The sequence below is a fragment of the Phyllobates terribilis genome, unplaced genomic scaffold, assembly GCF_046119375.1.
Source record: "Phyllobates terribilis strain yellow unplaced genomic scaffold, ASM4611937v1 Scaffold_98__1_contigs__length_5973952, whole genome shotgun sequence".
NCBI lineage: Eukaryota > Metazoa > Chordata > Amphibia > Anura > Dendrobatidae > Phyllobates > Phyllobates terribilis.
Window position 1 is genome coordinate 3,101,530 of NW_027362858.1, and position 19,340 is coordinate 3,120,869.

General features: G+C 42.4%; 5 non-coding genes across 5 annotated transcripts; all 5 read right to left on the reverse strand.

Moving 5' to 3' along the window:
* Window positions 1-799: 799 nt before the first annotated feature.
* On the reverse strand, window positions 800-990 carry LOC141198654 (U2 spliceosomal RNA). The gene has a single exon (XR_012270512.1). It is a non-coding gene; the product is annotated as a U2 spliceosomal RNA (small nuclear RNA).
* Window positions 991-6,606: 5,616 nt separating this feature from the next.
* Window positions 6,607-6,797, reverse strand: LOC141198653 (U2 spliceosomal RNA). Its single transcript, XR_012270511.1, has one exon. It is a non-coding gene; the product is annotated as a U2 spliceosomal RNA (small nuclear RNA).
* A 1,120-nt stretch (window positions 6,798-7,917) lies between these two features.
* LOC141198648 (U2 spliceosomal RNA) lies at window positions 7,918-8,108 on the reverse strand. The gene has a single exon (XR_012270505.1). It is a non-coding gene; the product is annotated as a U2 spliceosomal RNA (small nuclear RNA).
* Window positions 8,109-12,320: 4,212 nt separating this feature from the next.
* On the reverse strand, window positions 12,321-12,505 carry LOC141198663 (U2 spliceosomal RNA). Its single transcript, XR_012270518.1, has one exon. It is a non-coding gene; the product is annotated as a U2 spliceosomal RNA (small nuclear RNA).
* A 6,271-nt stretch (window positions 12,506-18,776) lies between these two features.
* LOC141198662 (U2 spliceosomal RNA) lies at window positions 18,777-18,963 on the reverse strand. The gene has a single exon (XR_012270517.1). It is a non-coding gene; the product is annotated as a U2 spliceosomal RNA (small nuclear RNA).
* Between the last annotated feature and the right edge of the window lie 377 nt (window positions 18,964-19,340).

Genomic DNA, 19,340 nt, shown 5'->3' on the forward strand with positions numbered 1-19,340 from the left:
TGATTACTTACCTTTCCTGCTGCTGCTGGCTGTCCAGCAGCAGACTGAAGGTGGCTGCTGCCGTGCGCAGGTATATAAAGGCTCAGAGCCTATTGTGACACGCGCAGCGTTCCATTGCCACATTCCATCTACTGCAGGCCGGATACCTGGCTGGCTAAACAGCACTGAGAAGCTCACAGAGAACACCATAAGCAACACTTTAAAAGAACGCCACAGACCAATTAACCAAACTTTTTTGGGGGGGGCTATTTTTTTATAGTCTGCAGGCTTGAAATTAAAGAAGTCAGTGTTCCACCAGAGGGAGACAACGCTTCAGAAAAACCATTGTAGCAAGCCAAAAAAGACATTTTAAGTGCAGCACAGTAACCAGCACACATACCTGTTAGCTCAGGTGAGTTTAAAAGGCTGCAGTTGATAACAAGGGCATTTGCTAAATAGATGGTGTGTGTGCAACAATATACTGAAAGAACAATTATATTGTGCAGCTTATCTCACCACCTGTAATTAGTTAGGTGAAAGCTCCAAAATGCTTGCCTAATATGGCTGTTTATCCAAAAGGAAGTAAAGAGGGAGAGCTAGATAGATAGCATTGCATTACAGTACATGGCTATGCAATGCAGAGTTGCTGAAGTTGAGCCAAAATGAGTTTGTCATCTGGCTTCTGCAACTTTTAACATGAAAAATCCAATGAGGAGAAGAAAAGCAAAGCCAAAAAGTCCATCCAAAAATCCGACAAACAAGCAAAAGCAACAAAAAGCATTGAATTCAATTCTTTCTGATTTTAGAAACTGCATTAAAGAATGAGTGCACCGGTCCTGGAAATACTGCAATAGCAGGTCAATGCGTGGAGTGGACAGAGCAAGCTCTTTTTACATCTCCCTGTTGTAAAAATCCATTTAATATATGGTCCCCAGATAGGGCACGTATCAGATATTAAACTGATAAGAACAGATACTACACTTGATCTTAGCCAAAAGGCCGAGAAGTGATAACCAGAATTGGTTTCGGCCCAGGGTGCCACCCTCGGATTCCGAAAAGTCCATTTGTGCAGATGGGCGCCTGGACTCCCGTTACGAAGACATGTTGTCAACCTCTAGATCCCTTACATGCCTGCACTTTTCGGCTTGCTGCTGCCGCAATCCACGCGTTTTAGATCTGCATAACTCCACCTATTTTAGCACAGCACCCTCACCCTCTGCTGTTCCTGCCCGCCTCAACACCGGTGGTAGGGAGGAGAACCAATTAAGGGGGGGGGGAACGAGCAGCTGTCTACCCTTAGCAGGAGTGTTGCTGATTACTTACCTTTCCTGCTGCTGCTGGCTGTCCAGCAGCAGACTGAAGGTGGCTGCTGCTGTGCGCTGGTATATAAAGGCTCAGAGCCTATTATGACACGCGCAGCGTTCCATTGCCACATTCCATCTACTGCAGGCCAGATACCTGGCTGGCTAAACAGCACTGAGAAGCTCACAGAGAACACCATAAGCAACTCTTTAACTGCTTCCCGACCGCCCACTGTAGATAAACGTCCGCGCTGCCTGGGCTCTCTGCAGCGCAGACGTTTAAAAACGGTGGGTGGTCTCGCAGTGCTCAGGACCCCCTGGGTCCTGCAAGCGCTGTGAGAGCGGTGCAGAGCGTTAGCTCTGACAGGGAACATCATCGGGACCTGATTAGATCAGGTCCCAGTGATGTTAACCCTTTGCTGTCTTCTATATGCTGCGATCTATAGTGATCGCGGCATATAGGAGACAGCAGGAGGAGAGGGGGTCGTCCACTTACCTCTCCGACGACCCCTTGATTGCTTTCAGGACCTGGCGTTGCTATGGCAGCTGGAGGTCACATGACCGCCTCCAGCTCTGCCATATATGGTGTCCTTCCTGTCTGGCTTCAGCCTGTAGCTGATGCCAGACAGGAGACTGTGAAACAGTCAGTGAAGATCTCATATAATGTAATATATGTCTATTACATTACATGAGATCAGGGATCAGAAAAATAAAAATTAATGTCCCATACAGGGACTAAGTAAAAATGTAAAAAAAAGTAAAAAAAAATGTTTTGAAACTGTTAAAAAAAACAAAACAAAATAAATAAAAATAAATAAATAAAATATTAAACCGATAAATCCATATAGTTATGCAAAAATAAAAAAAGTAAACATATTTGGTATTGCCGCGTCCGAAACAACCCGAGCTATAAAACTGTCACACTAATTAACTCCTTATGTGTACACCGTAATAAAAATAAATAAAAAAACGGAGCAAAAAACTATGCTTTTTCCTCATATCGCCAAACAAAAAGTGGAAAAAAATGCGATCAAAAAGCAAAATGGAAATAGAAATGGTACCGCTGAAAACGTCATCTTGTTCCGCAAAAATCAAGCCGCTATACAGCTCCATCAGCCAAAAAATAAAAAAGTTATACCTCTCAGAATAAAGCAATGCAAAAAAAAATATTTTTTCTATAAAATTGTTTTATTGTGTAAAAGCGCCAAAACATAAAAAAATATACAGTAAGTGTAGTATCGCTGTTAACGTACTGACCCGAAGAATAACGCTGCCTGATCACTTTTACCACACGCAGAACGGCATAAAAAAAAACCTCAAAAAACAATTCCTGAATTGTTGGTTTTTGTTAATTTTACCTCCCAAAAAAACGGAATAGAAAGCGATCAAAAAATGTCACGTACCCACAAATGGTACCAATAAAAATGTCAACTCGTCCCGCAAAAAACAAGCCATCACATGACTCTGTCGGCCGAAATATGGAAAAATTATAGCTCTCAAAATATGGCGATGCAAAAACTAGATTTTGCAAAAAAAAAGCGTCTCTTAGTGTGTGACAGCTGTCAGTCATAAAAACCCGATATAAATCTGGTATCTCTGTAATTGCACCGACCCGAAGAATAAAGTAATCTAATCAGTTATATCACACTAGGAACGGTGTAAAAAAATAAATAAAACCAATTTTTCACCTGCTACTGATTTGTTTATTATGTCTCCCAAAGATCGCAGTATGGCTCGGCACACATTTATCCTGCGCTCTGCGCTGAGCACTTACGCCAGAGTTTCCGTGTAAATCTCTGAAATACGTGATTCAGACGGAATCCATGACGGAAGATTCCCTGTAATGAGGCAGATATAGGCCACTGTGAATGCCGTCTGGCCTGTGATCCCACGGTGTCATTTGTTTTAGGCGTGCATAAAAGTGCGGTTGGCCACAGTTTTGTGCACTTCTGAAAAAAAGGACACCGCTACACAGAGGCCAGACGGAGTCCAGAGTAACTCTGCTGCCTCATTACAGTGAATGGATCCCGCAGGGGTTTCATCTGAATTACATCACTTGGAAATTTAGATGGAAACCCCGATGTAAGTGCTCAGCCTAGAGCGCCGGATAAATGTTACGTAAAATGTTCCCAATAAAAGCTTCAACTCAGTCCTCAAAAAAAGCTAGTCCCCACTCAGGTCTGTCATCTGTTAAAAATATAAGGGACTTCGAAGTTACTGGTACCAGAAAGGCTCTGGAAAAGCGAAATGGCCCTTGCCCCCCAAAAGAAATTCAAAAAAATTTGTGCTCCCAAATCCAAATGCCTATTCTACAATAATTTGTTCTCCAATTGTCAAATAGCACTCCGTCCCTCCCAGATCTCGCCGTATGGCTGAGCGGTACGATACAGCCACATATGGGGTATTGCCACTTTTAGAAGAAATTGTGTGACACATTTCGGCACCATTTTTACCCGTTGCCCTGTGTGAAAATGTAAAATCTGAGGGTAAAACATTTTTTTGTGGTAAAAATATAATTATGCTTTTTTCACTGCGCAATGGTATAAATTTAAAAATTAAAAAATACTCACTACTTCCCTAGATGAATTCCTTGAGAGGTGTAGTTTACAAAATGGGGTCACTTGTGGGGGTTTCTGCTGTTTCTGCATGTCAGCGACTCTTCAAATGTGACACGGTGTCTGTTGCCTATCCCAGCCAACATAGCGCTCCTTTCTCTTCCGAACCCTGCCGTACACCAAAGCAGTGGTTTTCCCCCACATATGGGGTATCGGCGTGTTCAGGAGATATTGAACAACAAATTTCATGGTGCAATTTATCCTGTTACCCTTATGATAGTACAAAATTAGGGAAAGGAGAACATTTTTTGTGGGAAAAATGTGAAAATTTTATTTTTATGGCTCAATATTATAAACTTCTGTGAAGCAGCTGGTGGTGCAAGGTGCTCACCACATATCTAGATAAGTTCCCTAAGGGGTCTAGTTTCCAAAGTGGTGTCACTTGTGGGGGGTTTCCACTGTTTAGGCACATCAGGGGCTCCCCAAATGCAACATGGCGTCCGCTAATTATTCAAACAAATTTTACATTCAAAAAGTCAAATGGCGCTCCTTCCCTTCCGAGCCCTGCCGTGCACCCAAACAGTGGTTTGCCTCCACATATGGGGTATCGGCGTGTTCAGGAGAAATTGCACAACAAATTTCATGGTGCAATTTATCCTATTACCCTTATGATAATACAAAATTAAGGGATGAAAAACGTTTTTGCGGGAAAAATGTGAAAATTTTATTTTTACAGCTCAATATTATAAACTTCTGTGAAGCACCTTGGGGTTCAAGGTGCTCACCACACATCTAGATATGTTCCCTAAGGGGTCTAGTTTCCAAAATGGGGTCACTTGTGGGGGGTTTCCACTGTTTAGTCACATCAGGAGCTCTCCAAACGCAACATGGTGTCTGCTAATTATTCAGACAAATTTTACATTCAAAAAGTCTAATGGCACTCCTTCCTTTCCGAGCCCTGCCGTGCGCCCAAACAGTGGTTTTCCCTCACATATGGGGTATCAGCACGCTCAAGAGAAATTGCACAAAAAATTTTGGGGTCCATTTTTTCCTGTTACCCCTGTGAAAATAAAAAAAATTGGGTCTAAAGTAACATTTTTGTGAAAAAGTTAAATGTTAATTTTTTTCTTCCACATTCCAAAAATTCCTGTGAAGCACCTGAAGGGTTAATAAAGTTCTTCAATGTGGTTTTGAGCACCTTGAGGGGTGCAGTTTTTAGAACGGTGTCACTTTTGGGTATTTTCTGTCATAAAGACCCCTCAAAGTGACTTCAAATATGATGTGGTCCCTAAAAAAATGGTTTTGTAAATTTTGTTGGAAAAATGAGAAATCGCTGGTCAACTTTTAACCCTTATAGCTCCCTAACAAAAAAAAATTTTGGTTCCAAAATTGTGCTGATGTAAAGTAGACATGTGGGAAATGTTATTTATTAAGTATTTTGTGTGACATATCTCTCTGATTTAAGGGCATGAAAATTCAAAGTTTGAAAATTGCAAAATTTTCAAAATTTTCGCCAAATTTCTGATTTTTTCACAAATAAACGCATGTGATATCAAAGAAATTTTACCAATATCATGAAGTACAATATGTCACGAAAAAACAATCTCAGAATCAGGGGGATCCGTTGAAGCGTTCCAGAGTAATTGCTTCATAAAGTGACAGTGGTCAGAATTGAAAAAATTGGCCCGGTCACGAAGGCAAAAACAGGCAGATGGGCGCCTGGACTCCCGTTACGAAGACATGTTGTCAACCTCTAGATCCCTTACATGCCTGCACTTTTCGGCTTGCTGCTGCCGCAGTCCAAGCGTTTTGGATCTGCATAACTCCACCTATTTTAGCACAGCACCCTCACCCTCTGCTGTTCCCACCCGCCTCAACACCGGTGGAAGGGAGGAGAAACAATAAAGGGGGGGGGGGAACGAGCAGCTGTCTACCCTTAGCAGGAGTGTTGCTGATTACTTACCTTTCCTGCTGCTGCTGGCTGTCCAGCAGCAGACTGAAGGTGGCTGCTGCCGTGCACAGGTATATAAAGGCTCAGAGCCTATTGTGACACGCGCAGCCAGTGTTCCATTGCCACATTCCATCTACTGCAGGCAGGATACCTGGCTGGCTGAACAGCATTGAGAAGCTCACAGAGACCGCTATAAGCAACACTTTAAAAGAACGTCACAGACCAATCAACCAAACTTTTTTTGGGGGGGCTATTTTTTTATAGTCTGCAGGCTTGAAATTAAAGAAGTCCGTGTTCCACCAGAGGGAGACAACGCTTCAGAAAAGTCATTGTAGCAAGCCAAAAAAGAAATTTTAAGTGCAGCAGAGTAACCAGCACACATACCTGTTAGCTCAGGTGAGTTTAAATGGCTGCTGTTGATAACCAGGGCATTTGCTAAATAGATGGTGTGTGTGCAACAATATACTGAAAAGACAATTATATTGTGCAGCTTATCTCACCACCTGTAGTTAGTTAGTTAGTTAGTTAGGTAGGTGAAAGCTCCAAAATGCTTGCCTAATATGGCTGTTTATCCAAAAGGAAATAAAGGGGGAGAGCTAGATAGATAGCATTGCATTACATTACATGGCTATGCAATGCAGAGTTGCTGAAGTTGAGCCAAAATGAGTTTGTCATCTGGCTTCTGCAACTTTTAACATGAAAAATCCAATGAGGAGAAGAAAAGCAAAGCCAAAAAGTCCATCCAAAAATCCGACAAACAAGCAAAAGCAACAAAAAACATTGAATTCAATTCTTTCTGATTTTAGAAACTGCATTAAAGAATGAGTGCACTGGTCCTGGAAATGCTGCAATACCAGGTCAATGCGTGGAGTGGACAGAGCAAGCTCTTTTTACATCTCCCTGTTGTAAAAATCCATTTAATATATGGTCCCCAGATAGGGGACGTATCAGATATTAAACTGATATGAACAGATACTACACTTGATCTTAGCCAAAAGGCTGAGAAGCGATAACCAGAATTGGTTTCGGCGCAGGGTGCCACCCTCGGTTTCCGAAAAGTCCATTTGTGCAGATGGGCGCCTGGACTCCCATTACGAAGACAAGTTGTCAACCTCTAGATCCCTTACATGCCTGCACTTTTCGGCTTGCTGCTGCCGCAATCCACGCATTTTAGATCTGCATAACTCCACCTATTTTAGCACAGCACCCTCACCCTCTGCTGTTCCCACCCGCCTCAACACCGGTGGTAGGGAGGAGAACCAATTAAGGGGGGGGGGAAACGAGCAGCTGTCTACCCTTAGCAGGAGTGTTGCTGATTACTTACCTTTCCTGCTGCTGCTGGCTGTCCAGCAGCAGACTGAAGGTGGCTGCTGCCGTGCGCAGGTATATAAAGGCTCAGAGCCTATTGTGACACGCGCAGCAGTGTTCCATTGCCACATTCCATCTACTGCAGGCAGGATACCTGGCTTGCTAAACAGCACTGAGAAGCTCACTGAGAACACCATAAGCAACACTTTAAAAGAACGCCACAGACCAATTAACCAAACTTTTTTTGGGGGGGCTATTTTTTTATAGTCTGCAGGCTTGAAATTAAAGAAGTCAGTGTTCCACCAGAGGGAGACAACGCTTCAGAAAAGCCATTGTAGCAAGCCAAAAAAGACATTTTAAGTGCAGCACAGTAACCAGCGCACATACCTGTTAGCTCAGGTGAGTTTAAATGGCTGCTGTTGATAACAAGGGCATTTGCTAAATAGATGGTGTGTGTGCAACAATATACTGAAAGAACAATTATATTGTGCAGCTTATCTCACCACCTGTAGTTAGTTAGTTAGTTAGTTAGGTAGGTGAAAGCTCCAAAATGCTTGTCTAATATGGCTGTTTATCCAAAAGGAAATAAAGGGGGAGAGCTAGATAGATAGCATTGCAGTACAGTACATGGCAATGCAATGCAGAGTTGCTGAAGTTGAGCCAAAATGAGTTTGCCATCTGGCTTCTGCAACTTTTAACATGAAAAATCCAATGAGGAGAAGAAAAGCAAAGCCAAAAAGTCCATCCAAAAATCCGACAAACAAGCAAAAGCAACAAAAAGCATTGAATTCAATTCTTTCTGATTTTAGAAACTGCATTAAAGAATGAGTGCACTGGTCCTGGAAATGCTGCAATACCAGGTCAATGCGTGGAGTGGACAGAGCAAGCTCTTTTACCATCTCCCTGTTCTAAAAATCCATTTAATATATGGTCCCCAGATAGGGGACGTATCAGATATTAAACTGATAAGAACAGATACTACACTTGATCTTAGCCAAAAGGCCGAGAAGCGATAACCAGAATTGGTTTCGGCCTACGGTGCCACCCTCGGATTCCGAAAAGTCCATTTGTGCAGATGGGCGCCTGGACTCCCGTTACGAAGACATGTTGTCAACCTCTAGATCCCTTACATGCCTGCACTTTTCGGCTTGCTGCTGCCGCAATCCACGCGTTTTAGATCTGCATGACTCCACCTATTTTAGCACAGCACCCTCACCCTCTGCTGTTCCCACCCGCCTCAACACCGGTGGTAGGGAGGAGAACCAATTACGGGGGAGGGGGGGAACGAGCAGCTGTCTACCCTTAGCAGGAGTGTTGCTGATTACTTACCTTTCCTGCTGCTGCTGGCTGTCCAGCAGCAGACTGAAGGTGGCTGCTGCCGTGCGCTGGTATATAAAGGCTCAGAGCCTATTGTGACACGCGCAGCAGTGTTCCATTGCCACATTCCATCTACTGCAGGCCGGATACCTGGCTGGCTGAACAGCATTGAGAAGCTCACAGAGACCGCTTTAAGCAACACTTTAAAAGAACGCCACAGACCAATCAACCAAACTTTTTTTGGGGGGGGCTATTTTTTTATAGTCTGCAGGCTTGAAATGAAAGAAAAAACCCAAACTAAAGTCTAGTAGGTATCTAAAGGTAAGTCAGACAAGTAGAGATATAGCATGAAGAGAAATATAAATAGATACCCAAGACACATTGGAGATCTATACAAAGCATAATCTTTATTCATAGCAACATATTATTCTAAATAAAAACATCACATAAAGAGGTATTGGGAAAAGAGCAGCTAAAACAGTAAGGGATACAGGGTATATAAACCCAAAATAGTAATGAGACCGTAACTAAAGCCCCAGATTAGTATAAATACCACATAAATAATGATTTCATATAGATAGAGTATAACAAGAATGACTAAATTATTTATGCTAGAGTGAAGCACATAAGACAGTGATTGAAATCAGAATAAAACAACCACTGAGTGCAGTATACCATGCTGGCTCAAGGTAAGTATAAAAATCTAAAGTATCTCAGTCTATCTAGGTAGAAGTGAGAGGTCAGGAACTGATACGAATAGACAGCCTGACATTAGTTTAGTCATGTAGCAATATACCGACCTATGCCATGTAAATAATTACCTTGAGTCATGATAAAGATCAGGGGCTCGTGATAGCGGTCTGCAAAACGCCTCGACGCGCCTTTCGCCTCAGCTTCGTCAGGAGGCGTGGTTAGAGTAAGAGGTGGGTCCTTTTTATGTGAGTGAAACGTGCATTACTGCCAATCGGCGCGCTATCCCCCGCGATGCCGCGCCCCCAGCGATGACGTGGACCGGCGTGCAGCCCGCCGGATGAGGAGGAGGAACGATGTCATCCCCCCCATCACTAAGGCAACCACGCACAGGCCCCGACGCCGCCGGAGCGCCGCAGCGCGCGAGTGAGAGCGCATCCACAGATAAACAGACCGGAGAGACAGAATACAAACACAGGTACTCAATACTCACTAGTGGCATCATTGCTGCCAGGGGGTGGCCAGTCCCCTGCTACCAACGAGGACAGATAGGAGGACAGAGGAAAATAATAATAACAGCCTGCCCTGACCTATAATATGACAGTAGAGGACATAAGTCCAATATCTAATAAATCATACCAGATGCCATAGGGTTCTGAGTTATACTCAGGATTAATCACCCAAGTGCTATCCACAATATGTCTGAAAATATTTGCATAATTAGTGATAGACCAGTGGAAAAAAACAATACAGTAAATATAAATACAGTAATTATATAAATAACTTGATACATGTACATAAACAGATGGGCTACAAGTAGATAGAGATCTTGATAGGAGACCATCTGGAGAGATCACTCGAAGGATGTATAGTACTTTTTCCTTTATTTAGTAGAACGTCAGAGCTTCATGTCAGAATAGACAAAGACAATGATGGAGTGATAGCCAGTAAATGACAGAGCACTAGAAATGTCAAAGGACATAAAATCAATAATGAATAAATACAACACAACTCATAAAGGGAATAAAAGAAGAGACCCTTTGGTAGGAACCCATCATTAAAATAGCGCAGCAGCAAAATATTTACAGAAAAGACTTGAAGCTAACAGACTCATTCAAACCAGAGGGCATAACCCTGTCCAATGTGATAATCCAGCGTGTCTCTTTTTGGAGCAATTTTTGTTTAGTATTGCCTCCCCTAATGCCCATGTAGACTCTATCGATGCCCCGAGCTGAAAGGCCCTGAGGGTTACAGTCGTGGGCATCGAAAAAGTGCCTGGGGATAGATTTAAGTTGTTGGGGGTCTAAGCTGGAAGCGGCATTTTTTATGTCTCTAATATGTTCCTGGATGCGGATTTTAAGGGGTCTTGTGGTCATTCCTATGTAGACTAAATCACACGGACATCTAATGTGATAGACAACCGCTTCCATTTCACATGTAATGTGATGTAAGATTTTAAAATTTTTATTCCTACCAGAGTCTGAAAATTCACCCGTTTTGGTGATGTATTTACAGATTGAGCATCTGCCACAGGCGAAACAGCCCCATGGTGGACCCTTACTACCAGGAAAAAATTGTTTTTTTGGAGGGACATAGTGACTTCTGAAGACGATATCTCCAAGGGTCTTAGCTCTACGCCATGTTATAAGTGGTTGTTTAGTAAGCTGACCGCATAGATCACGGTCCGTAAGTAAAATTGGCCAGTGTTTAGAAAAAATCTTTTTAATATTAATCCAATTGGTATTGAATGTAGTAATGAATCTAGGTGATATGTCAGTGTTCGATTTCTTTTTAGAATTAGACAGTAGGCTTTGTCTACTGGTGGCTTTGGCTCGTAAGAAGCCGCGTTTAATGTCCTGCTTTGGATAGCCCCTATCCTGAAATCTACAAGATAGATCGTATGCTTGATGATGAAAATTATTATCGTTAGAACAGATGCGTCTTGCCCGTAAAAATTGCCCTACATTTCACTCACATAAAAAGGACCCACCTCTTACTCTAACCACGCCTCCTGACGAAGCTGAGGCGAAACGCGCGTCGAGGCGTTTTGCAGACCGCTATCACGAGCCCCTGATCTTTATCATGACTCAAGGTAATTATTTACATGGCATAGGTCGGTATATTGCTACATGACTAAACTAATGTCAGGCTGTCTATTCGTATCAGTTCCTGACCTCTCACTTCTACCTAGATAGACTGAGATACTTTAGATTTTTATACTTACCTTGAGCCAGCATGGTATACTGCACTCAGTGGTTGTTTTATTCTGATTTCAATCACTGTTTTATGTGCTTCACTCTAGCATAAATAATTTAGTCATTCTTGATATACTCTATCTATATGAAATCATTATTTATGTGATATTTATACTAATCTGGGGCTTTAGTTACGGTCTCATTACTATTTTGGGTTTATATACCCTGTATCCCTTACTGTTTTAGCTGCTCTTTTCCCAATACCTCTTTATGTGATGTTTTTATTTAGAATAATATGTTGCTATGAATAAAGATTATGCTTTGTATAGATCTCCAATGTGTCTTGGGTATCTATTTATATTTCTCTTCATGCTATATCTCTACTTGTCTGACTTACCTTTAGATACCTACTAGACTTTAGTTTGGGTTTTTGGTTTAGTGATTTGGAGATGGCATTTCACCTCTGGTGATCTGCTTTTGTTTTGGTCATTACTTGAAATGAAAGAAGTCAGTGTTCCACCAGAGGGAGACAACGCTTCAGAAAAGGCATTGGAGCAAGACAAAAAAGACATTTTAAGCGCAGCAGAGTAACCAGCGCACATACCTGTTAGCTCAGGTGAGTTTAAACGGCTGCTGTTGATAACAAGGGCATTTGCTAAATAGATGGTGTGTGTGCAACAATATACTGAAAGAACAATTATATTGTGCAGCTTATCTCACCACCTGTAATTAGTTAGGTGAAAGCTCCAAAATGCTTGCCTAATATGGCTGTTTATCCAAAAGGAAATAAAGGGGGAGGGCTAGATAGATAGCATTGCATTACAGTACATGGCAATGCAATGCACAGTTGCTGAAGTTGAGCCAAAATGAGTTTGCCATCTGGCTTCTGCAACTTTTAACATGAAAAATCCAATGAGGAGAAGAAAAGCAAGGCCAAAAAGTCCATCCAAAAATCCGACAAACAAGCAAAAGCAACAAAAAGCATTGAATTCAATTCTTTCTGATTTTAGAAACTGCATTAAAGAATGAGTGCACTGGTCCTGGAAATGCTGCAATACCAGGTCAATGCGTGGAGTGGACAGAGCAAGCTCTTTTTACATCTCCCTGTTGTAAAAATCCATTTAATATATGGTCCCCAGATAGGGGACGTATCAGATATTAAACTGATAAGAACAGATAAGGTTTCAACATAATTTTTATTGTACATAAGTCAGATTACAAGATAATAAATGCGAAACCTTTCAAGTACAAAAAACATAACAACATTTAACAATTATACATTACAGAGAATAAAAATAATCAATAAAAAATGGAATTCCAGATATAAAAGCACCATCTACGGTTCGCTTCCTTCTTGCTCATATCTTTTACATTTTTTAAATAGTAAACATACATTTCACTAAAAGCCAGTTTAATACAATCAAGCACAGAAATAAAATCACGATTAAACAATAAAATATTCCTTGCTTTCCAAATTGCATTCTTGGCACAGTTTATTATACACCAGCAGATTTCAGATTGGTATGCAGTAGGGCAATTAAAAAGTCCGTATAAAACATATTCATAATAAAAGTCCTTTAAACCGCAAACCCACTTTAAAAGAATCCCCAATTTCCCCCAGAGTTCTTGTGCAAAGGTGTAGTTCCAAAAAAGGTGCATAACGGTCTCATCACAATGGCAAGAGTCTCTTGGGCATTTTGCCCGTGCCACCAGGCCTCTCCGGTGTTGAAATTCTCTGGTTGGGAGGCACTGGTGGACGGACATCCAGGCAAGGTCTTTATGGACATTGGCGAGGAACTTCCCGAAGACATTCCTCCACACACGTTTGGATCTGTTCCATGAGTAGTTACAAACTGGGGATGTCTCTTCTTCTCTCCTCAAGTGGACAAATAGCTTCTTCCGGTCCAGAAGGATGTCAGCTCCAAGGTCTTTTAAATTATGAGTCTTTATAACTTTTTCTAAAATAATAAGGTGCTTTGGTGGACACAATAAAACAGGCGCTGATAAGGATGGCCTAAACCATCTCTTAAAGATAAAACCACACGTGTATTTTAAAAACAGGCCAAAAGTACTATCAGACTTAAAAGCTTTAAAACAAAAACAGAAAATATTTACATATAAAAACAGGCGAAGATCGGGAACATCTTTTCCTCCATTCTGCTTTCTCTTATACATTTCTGATCGTTTAAGCTTTTCCATTTTAGAGCCCCATATAAACATAAAAATACAACGAGTTAGTTTTTTTAGCATTAAGGCAGAGGGAGGATACACCATGGCAATATATAAAATCATAGGTAATAAAACAGATTTAATAACAAGGACTTTCCCTTCGATCGAAAGATTCCTCAGGGTCCAAAAGGAAAGTTTCTTTGCCATTTTATCTTGAACCTCTCCCCAACTCACAAGCCCATCATTATTTGCATCAAATACAACCCCTAAAATTTTCACATTGTCATATTTCACATTAACAGTCGATAAGTCATTTCTATCCCACGCACCCATAATCAAACACTCAGTTTTATTAAAATTCATTTTAAAACCAGAAGCTTGACTAAAAAGATTGGTGCACAATACTACTCTCCGGAGTGAAGCAGGATCAGTACAAATAGCCGTCACGTCATCCATATATCCAAGCACTTTAACCTGAGCCCCTCCCCCACCTGGGACAGGAACCCCCCAGACTACCTTGTCTTTCCGGATCATGCATAAAAGGGGTTCCATAGCGCAAATAAACAGAATTGGGGATAATGGACATCCCTGCTTCACTCCGGATTCCAGTGGGATAAAATCAGTTAAAAAACCATTGACAGAGATTTGTGAAAACATATTGTTATATAAACTCTTAATGCGAGATAAAAACCAGTCTGGGATTGCCATTTGTTTTAATACTTTAAAAAGATATTCATGAGAAACCCTGTCAAACGCTTTCTCGAAGTCTAGCGCTAACAGGGCCAGCCCTTGATCCCTGTCTTTACAGTACCATATTACGTCTCTGATCGTATTTAGGGTCTCTGTAATACTCCTCCCTGGTACACCACATACTTGTTCGGGTTGTATTAACACATTAATAACAGTTTTAAAACGGCATGCAATAATCTTAGCTAAAACCTTGTAATCCATGTTAAGGAGGGTGATAGGTCTCCAATTTTTGAGGTCGTCCCGAGCGCCCTTCTTCTTGTATATTAAGGACACTATCCCCCTCCTCCATGACTTGGGTAACTTATCACACAAAAAAACCTCTTTAAAAAGTGCTAAAAGATCCTCTTTTAAAATATCGCAAAAGGATAAATAAAATTCCACAGGAAGACCATCAGCTCCTGGGGCTTTCCCTCTTGAAAAACTTTTAAAAACACTAAAAAGTTCTTCTAAAGTAATATCTTTTGTTAAAAACCCCTGATCTGCAGAATTTAGCCTAAAATCCAGGACATTAAGAGCATCTTGTAAAAACACATTATTAACACTTTTTTTGCTAAAAAGGTTTCTATAAAAATTAAAAGCTACCCTCTTCATACCTTGTATTGTGCTATCTCCATCTAGGCAGGTAATCGTTTCTTTCCTCTCCACCACTTTTTTGAAAAAGAAACGTGTACACTTTTCCCCTTCTTCTAAAAATTGCACCTTAGAATTAAATATTATTTCCTTCCCTTTTTGTTCAAGGTATGACTGTATCTCATTTTTAAGGCTTACAATATCATCATGCACCCCTAAGCCTATCTCTTTGAATTTAAGGAGAGTCTGCAGTCTAGTATTCAAATTTGCATAGCCCTGCTTCTTCTGCCTCGCCTTCCTCTTCCCAGCCCTGATAAAAAAATGTTGGATCTTGTCTTTAATCCCTTCCCACCAGGACAGCATTTTAAAATATGGGGGTTTGAGCTGCCTCCATTTTTGGTACTTTTTGATAAAATCTGACCTTACTAGGGGGTCTTCCAATAGGTGTACCCCCAGGCGCCACAACCCTCTATTAACCTTTAGTTCCCCCTGGTATTCTAACTCTAATTTTAAAATGTTATGGTCAGAAAATAAATTAGGAATTAAAACAAAATACACAAGGCTAAAAACTTCAGATAAAAAGATAAAATCGATCCTGGAGGCCACTCCCCAACCGGACCACGTAAATCCCGGGTCCGTCGGCGATAGCGACCTCCAGGCATCGCGCAACTTAAAATCTGTCTGCAAATTGCTTAATAAAAAACACGATTTATCTAATTTACAGATCGGGTCCCCTCCTCCTCGGCGCTCGTTTACACTGAGGCAATTAAAATCCCCAGCTACCAAAAGAGGAGATGACCCTACACAGAACAACGGTAAAATCTCAAACAACTGTATCCGCTCTTGTTTATCTGGCGGGGCATACACATTTATAACACGAAAGTTAAAATTATTAAAACATAAATGTACTAATATAGCTCTGCCGGGCACAATCTCAGTGACAGAGGAGATTATAAAAGCATTACCTCGGCAGAGCAGACCCACACCAGCTGATTTATTCTCATTAGAGCCGGACCAAATGGAGGGCCCTAGTTTCCAGTCTTTCTTTAGCTCATTATACCGTAGTCCGTGTTGCAGACCGCATTCCTGTAGTCTAATGTTTTGAAATAATCAAAGAGAGCAGCCCTGCGGACAGGGCTCTTTAAAGATCTCACATTGAGTGAGAGACACTTAATAGATGGCATTTGTGTCATGGGGGAGGGGAGTCATCCATTATATCCCCTGCAGCGCCCGTCAAGTTCTCGAGTGTAGAGGAGAAGCAAAGAATATTCTGGGACTCCGAACCAGATATCGGATACCCGGAGGAACCGGGTTGCCATATATCATCCCTGGCAAGGCACACATCAGGCGAGTCTGGATTAAATGCCGGAGGATCGTCCGCTCTTAGCTTTTTCCCACACGGCTCAATCACGTCGCTCGTGCAGTCATCCTCCGCTATTGCTGTGTGGCCTCTCACTTCCTGAAGACTCTCCAGGTCAGACATAAAAAACTCGCCATCATTGCCACCTGCTGAACAAAGAACCGTGGTCTGCTGGCACGAGTCCCTAGGTATGTCTGGGGTCTTCGACACAGAGCCCCCCACCGCCAACTCATTGGGTGCGCCCTGCTCCAACACACCAGGGACCATCGACGCAGTGGTCTTCTCCCTGACGGGAGAGTCCCTCTGCTCCGGTCTTTGGGTGGTCCGCCCTCCGCCCTTTTTCTGGGACTTCGCCACAGGAGGCTCTCCACGGGGGAGACCCGACTCCTGCTCCGTCCTCTCCGTCTCCTTCCTCGCGCCCTTGACCTTCTCCGCCACCTCCTCTGTTGTGGAAACAGAAGGACGAGGCTCAGGTCCTTTACTGGTCTCCGGAACACGAACTGGTCCTTCCCGTGGCATAGGTCCTCCAGCAGCCTCCGCATATGTTCGGGTCTTGGTCTTCAGTGGGCACTCCCGAAATATATGGCCGTCCACTCCACACAGGTTGCAAGAATCCTTATGGGGGCAATCCTTAAATAAATGTCCTAGTAGACCACAGTTATTACAACGGAAAGCCTTGGACTCCGCACAATTGCTCTGGACATGCCCCATTTTCCCACAATTTCGACAGTACATAGGCATGCCAGCATAAAATAAATACCCCCGACTTTTCCCAATAGTGATAGTAGAGGGGGGTGATGTGTTCCTCCATAGCCCTGGGGATCCTCCCGCAACCGCACAAGAAACCTCCGCTTCCCACCCCAGAAGCCAACAGAGTTCTTCACAGGCCCAAGGTATCTCACCTCATCACAGTGACGGCTCAAACAGGTTTGAATGTCCTGCATCTCCACAAAGGGGTTGGGAAAATACGTTGTTATTTGTACCTCCTCATGGACGAAAAGTAGGGAAAACACCAGGCCATCCATCTCATCTCTCCAGCCATTCTCGTTCACCTTCTGGACCAACTGTTGGCAGCATCCTTGGTTCTTAAAAGTGATGGTATAAATACCTTTGAGTTCATTGTCCTGGAAACAAAAGATGTCATCTCTGTCGAACTCCAGGATCCCAAGGAGGATGGTATTGCAGACGAAGCGGATTCCTTTCTGCTCTCTGAAACTTTCCAAGACCTCAATACAGACTGTGTTTCTCATCCGGGGCTCCCCCGATGCAAAAGAAATTGTAGCAGGCATCCTTCCACGAAAGCGTACCAACTACAGAAGAAAAGAAAAAAGGCGTGAGCCTTTTTAAGGGATCGCAACACGTTGTAAGGGGACTAAGCCAGCTCCCTAATAGCAGCAGGGGGGTGAAGCCCCACCGTAAGGTGGGACGATCCCCCCAGGCCAAGGAGCCGGGTACCCCAAACACCTATCAGCCAAGACCAGATGCAATGCCTAAACACCACACCCGATCTAAGCCAAAAGGCCGAGAAGCGATAACCTGAATTGGTTTCGGCCTACGGTGCCACCCTCGGATCCTGAAAAGTCCATTTGTGGAGATGGCCACCTGGACTCCCGTTAAGAAGACATGTTGTCAACCTCTAGATCCCTTACATGCCTGCACTTTTCGGCTTGCTGCTGCAGCAATCCACGCGTTTTAGATCTGCATGACTCCAACTATTTTAGCACAGCACCCTCACCCCCTGCTGTTCCCACCCGCCTCAACACCGGTGGAAGGGAGGAGAACCAATTAAGGGGGCGACGAGCAGCTGTCTACCCTTAGCAAGAGTGTTGCTGATTACTTACCTTTCCTGCTGCTGCTGGCTGTCCAGCAGCAGACTGAAGGTGGCTGCTGCCGTGCGCTGGTATATAAAGGCTCAGAGCCTATTATGACACGCGCAGCCAGTGTTCCATTGCCACATTCCATCTACTGCAGGCAGGATACCTGGCTGGTTGAACGGCACTGAGAAGCTCACAGAGACCGCCATAAGCAACAGTTTAAAAGAATGCCACAGACTAATCAACCAAACTTTTTGGGTTGGGTTATTTTTTATAGTCTGCAGGCGTTAAATGAAAGAAGTCAGTGTTCCACCAGAGGGAGACAACGTTTCAGAAAAGGCATTGGAGCAAGCCAAAAAAGACATTTTAAGTGCAGCAGAGTAACCAGCGCACATACCTGTTAGCTCAGGTGAGTTTAAATGGCTGCTGTTGATAACAAGGGCATTTGCTAAATAGATGGTGTGTGTGCAACAATATACTGAAAGAACAATTATATTGTGCAGCTTATCTCACCACCTGTAATTAGTTAGGTGAAAGCTCCAAAATGCTTGCCTAATATGGCTGTTTATCCAAAAGGAAGTAAAGAGGGAGAGCTAGATAGATAGCATTGCATTACAGTACATGGCTATGCAATGCAGAGTTGCTGAAGTTGAACCAAAATGAGCTTGTCATCTGGCTTCTGCAACTTTTAACATGAAAAATACAATGAGGAGAAGAAAAGCAAAGCCAAAAAGTCCATCCAAAAATCCGACAAACAAGCAAAAGCAACAAAAAGCATTGAATTCAATTCTTTCTGATTTTAGAAACTGCATTAAAGAATGAGTGCACTGGTCCTGGAAATGCTGCAATACCAGGTCAATGCGTGGAGTGGACAGAGCAAGCTCTTTTACCATCTCCCTGTTCTAAAAATCCATTTAATATATGGTCCCCAGATAGGGGACGTATCAGATATTAAACTGATAAGAACAGATTTTTTTTGACTTGGAATGTACCCAAACATAGGTACACCCGTTTATTGGATAAAACTTAATTACAATACATTAGATATAAACATAAAATCGTTACATTTTAAAATGCATTCGTACATAAATTGATTTCAGTTCAATAAGGCAGTAAAATTACATTAAAATACAGACAATGTGTTTAGATTGCTGTGTTCCATTCTTTTACCAGCCATTGTTTTGATAAAATTACATTTCTCTTTTTATCCAATAAATAATACATATACATTTCACTAAAAGCCAACTCTAAAACATCTTTCACAGATAAAACATCGTGTTTAAAAAGAAGGATGTTCCTGGCCTTCCATAGAGCTTCTTTGATGGTACTGATTGTCTTCCATGCGATGATCCTCTTGCTGGCGTTGGGGCACTCCACACGA